Source organism: Spinacia oleracea, chromosome 6, assembly GCF_020520425.1.
Source record: "Spinacia oleracea cultivar Varoflay chromosome 6, BTI_SOV_V1, whole genome shotgun sequence".
NCBI classification, from domain to species: Eukaryota; Viridiplantae; Streptophyta; class Magnoliopsida; order Caryophyllales; family Amaranthaceae; genus Spinacia; species Spinacia oleracea.
In genome coordinates this window covers 109274314-109278484 of record NC_079492.1, presented here as the reverse complement: position 1 = coordinate 109278484, position 4171 = coordinate 109274314, and the positions used below count along the sequence as shown (strand labels likewise).

The following is a 4171-nucleotide window of genomic DNA, read 5'->3' as shown; positions in this document are numbered from 1 at the left end:
GCTAAAAACACTCCAACTGACCATCAACAACACTAGTAGCATGTCAATAGTATATTCCCTGTCCAAAAAAAAAATACACTTGTTGGAGCTGGCTACAAGATGTCAAAGTCCAACAGCCTAGTACATTATAAACAGAGTCACATAGAGCATGAAGAAAAAAAACAAAGGAGGCTGATATAAGAGACTAATTAAGGTCGTTGCATCCACAGCTTAATGTTATCCCTAATGACCCCTCCAGATACTAAACTTCCAATTCATGGTTTCAGTAATTGAGTAGGACCACTGAGGCAAAGTTTCATGTATTTGGTTGGATGCTGCACCACCATTAGCTCATCCACAAGTCGAATTACCCCCTTCTATCTGTATTTTATAGTAGAGCAACTGAAACCAAGCACAAGTAGGCCTTGAGGAGATTCTCCCCATACTTAAATGGGTTCATAAACTCTTCAGTAGAAGTATGTCATTATATATATAGCTAGTTTACATAATCTATGTGCCACCATCTACTGTTTGTAATTCCTTGCTTGCCAAATGGTGTGACTACACTCACTAGTGGTGTGACAACCACCAAGTTAGAGAACACGTAGCCTGTAGGGTCTCGGGTCCTAAAAGAGCAGCTACATGGCCAAATGTTCTAAAAAGCAATATATCAGAACATAAAAAACAATGTAAAGCAATAATTCAGAACATCAAAAACAATGTCACCGGAATTAAAATCAACTATACAGAACACTAGAAGAAACTATTCAAAACAAAAATGACTATTACTCAGAACATTTAAAACAATTGTTCAGAACATGTAATGCAATAATTCAGAACATCAAAAATAATTTCTCAGAAAAGTAGAAACAACTATACAGAACACTAGAAAAAACTATGCAGAACAAAAATGACTTTTACTCAGAACATTTAAAGCGATTATTTAGAACGCTAAACATCTGACACATTATAAGAAAACTCACTGAATTCCGTCAATGATGAGGTTGGATTGTGATGAACTTTCCATGTCATTGCTCAAACAGAAGAATATTGATCTGTAAATCAAAAAGCATGAAACATACACATGATTGAATCCGAATTTTAACACATAAATTTTAAAAAAAATTGAGCAGAACAATTCGATAATAAAAAATCTCAAAACAATAACAAATCCAAATCAAAAAAACAAAATAAAAACAAATCAAAAAATCAAAAACAAAACAAATCAATAACATAGTGAACAATTCGGTAATAAAAAAACAGCTCGTGAAATTCGAAATAAAAAAGCAGCTCACGAAATTCAGCAAATCGATAATAAGAAATTCCATAATTGCAATTCGATAATGATAAATTGAATTCGATAATCAAAACTAGGTCAAATATCGAAAAATTATCACGCAAAATACATAAATCAGAATCGCGAAATTGAACAAAAATTGATAAAATACCTTTAAATAAGCAATTAGATGAATGTATTCGAGAATATAATTGATTTCTGAAGCGAATTTGAGATCAATTCGAACTTGATTGAGGTCCTGGTGATGGCGGCAGTAGAGGAGAGAGAGAGGAGAGAAAGCAGAGGGAGAAAACATAGGTTAGAGAGAGAAAGAAATAAGCGTGAAAAGGAAAGGAGGTTGGTTAGGTATATCTTGAACAAATTTACAAAAATGCCCTTAGGAATCCCTTGATTTCAGATGTTAGATTAGAAATGATTCAAAGGCCAAGATTTATTCTCACATAAGATTGTGTTCTCACATAGAGGGGATGTTCTCACATGAGCCTTCCTCTATATATATATATATATATTATGTGAGAATAAATCTGGGCCTTTGGTTCCCTTCTAATCTAACAGCTCAAAATCAATAGCTTAATAATGGCAGTTTTGTAATTTCGCGAGTGATAACCCCAATCACTTTCCTCCTCTTTCACGTTATTACTCCTCTCTCAAATATTCCACAACTCAATTTTCTCTCTCTTCATTGTGCCTCCATTAGAGCATTAATCAAGCTGGGATTGCTCTTAGCTTCAATTTTGTTCTAATTGTTGCGATTTCACTCCTTATTCTCAAAGATATTCATCGAGTTTCCAGATTTTGTGTGTTTAAAGGTTTGATTTCAAATTTGTGTTTAATTTTTCAATTTTTTTTCATGATTATGTGATTAATTTTATGATTTTGGACCGATTATGTTGAATTTGATTGTAATTTGGAATGATTATTTGTATTTTGATTCAACTTCGTTCTTAATTTTGTGTTTTTTCGAATTCGAACATATTTAGCGAAATTGTATTGTGTGAAATTCAATCATGTATTTGCGAATTTCATTATTTATTTATGTTGTTCTTTGATCTGAGTCTACATATTGTTTGATCCTTGTTGTGTCTTTCATTCTTTTTAATTTCAGGTTTCTATCTGCTTGAGCTAAGGAATTAACAGTTCTTCATAGTCTACTATCATCAATCGCTGAATTGAATCTGGTGAGTTTTCTTATTAACATATTTTGTATAATTGCTCTTCATGTTCTGAACTTTTATTTACATGTTCTATTTTATTGTTGTACATGTTCTGACCTGTTTTTTCTCTCTCCAAAATGTAGTAGCAACTCTCTCTTCTCTCTCCCTCTCTCTAATAATTAAAACTTCAATGATCATCACCAAAATTGTGAATTCCTTTACATTCTTTGTATTTTTGTTATATATTTACTGCATATCTTCACCAAATACCTAGAATTTTGTCTTATTTACGTTAAAATGAAAGGTACAAATTCAAATTTGGGGCTACTTTTCAATTATGTAATGTTAATTTCTTTATTTTTAGATTCATGTTTTCGATCTGTTTATCGTTTGATAATTTCCAGAAATAGTTTGACTCAAATATTGAATATTGGAATTTTATTGATTTATAGCAATCATGTATGTTCATACTTTTTTTGTGTTGGAGACTTGGAGTATTAGTTTTTCCAGTTGTAGTTTTCTTACTGATAATTAGGAAGAAAAAAAAGAAAGGCAATGGACCATTGGTGATAATTTGACTAGCATTATAAAATAATAGTACAAGGCTAAGGAGAAGCAATGTGAGGATTTAAGCCTTGAACCAGAATGTCACAGTCCCTCATCCTAGTGTCCAGTATCTTTAATAATAGCCTAGTGTCTATTTTCCCTTCAATTATTAAGTCTTTTGAATACATGTGTGATCTGTAGAATTTACAAACAATAAAACTAGAGATTGGTTCTGAATCTTTTGATTATGTTGCAGCTTAAAACTTCTATGGAGAATAGTAATTCTACCTTTGACAAAGAGAAGGCACAAGAACGGTTATAAAAGCTCTCTGGTGGTGTTGTTGTTTTTAAGGTCCTATGTTTGTTTCTGAAATATGATCCCTTACTGGACCAAGCTGAGTGGCATGGTGTGGACAAAGAAACTGAAGATTCTAAGACCCCTTTTATAGCAAGGGGTTTTGCTAGCATCTCGAGTCTCTCGATTTTGCCTGATCTTGATCCCAAAGATGGAGCAATCGTAAGAGGTGATACTCCTATGTCAGTCACATGCTTTGCTGCTCCTAGTGATCAATGATGTATGTGGTCTCCCTAATTATAATCTTATTGGCTTGTCTCCCTTAAATGCTCGCCAACAGTTTATTTTAATGATTGCAGGGGTAAATGATGAATGTGGTTGATCCCATTTTATTTGGCAGGGTAAGCAGTTGCATGTGTTCTAATTATTGTTGCATATGTTGTAATTATGGTTGTATATGTTCTAATTGTTGTATTTGCTATAGACAATACTACATGCATTGTTTTCTTGAATATTTTGTTAAAATCTATTAGCTCAAATGGTAGAGCAATGTGTCATTGCACATGGATGTAGGTTCGAATCCTACATAGGTTGTTTACAAGACACGACTTAGCTCCATTGTGTTTATATGGATAGGTCCTACAAGAGAGTTACCCTCCAAAATATATCGACACCAACTGGTGATAATTTGTGCTTTCTTATCAGACTCCACCAATGAGGAATTATGTTGGTTATACATCTTGGACATCTCATTCGTGCTTCCCTGTTCCTTGGCTAGTTTCTCCACAAATTGTTGCCTTCAGTTCAAGTGTTAGATTTCATGTTCTAAAAATTAAGGCTAACGTTCTACAAATTTATACATATATTCTGAATTTTATACATATATTCTAAAGTAAGTTG

At 32.9% G+C, this 4171-nt stretch overlaps 1 long non-coding RNA gene across 1 annotated transcript; it reads left to right on the top strand.

The window, feature by feature from the left end:
• The first annotated feature begins 1889 nt into the window (after window positions 1-1889).
• On the top strand, window positions 1890-3663 carry LOC130462443 (uncharacterized). The gene is made up of 3 exons (XR_008922662.1): window positions 1890-2085; window positions 2382-2454; window positions 3233-3663. It is a non-coding gene; the product is annotated as an uncharacterized lncRNA (long non-coding RNA).
• Window positions 3664-4171: the final 508 nt, after the last annotated feature.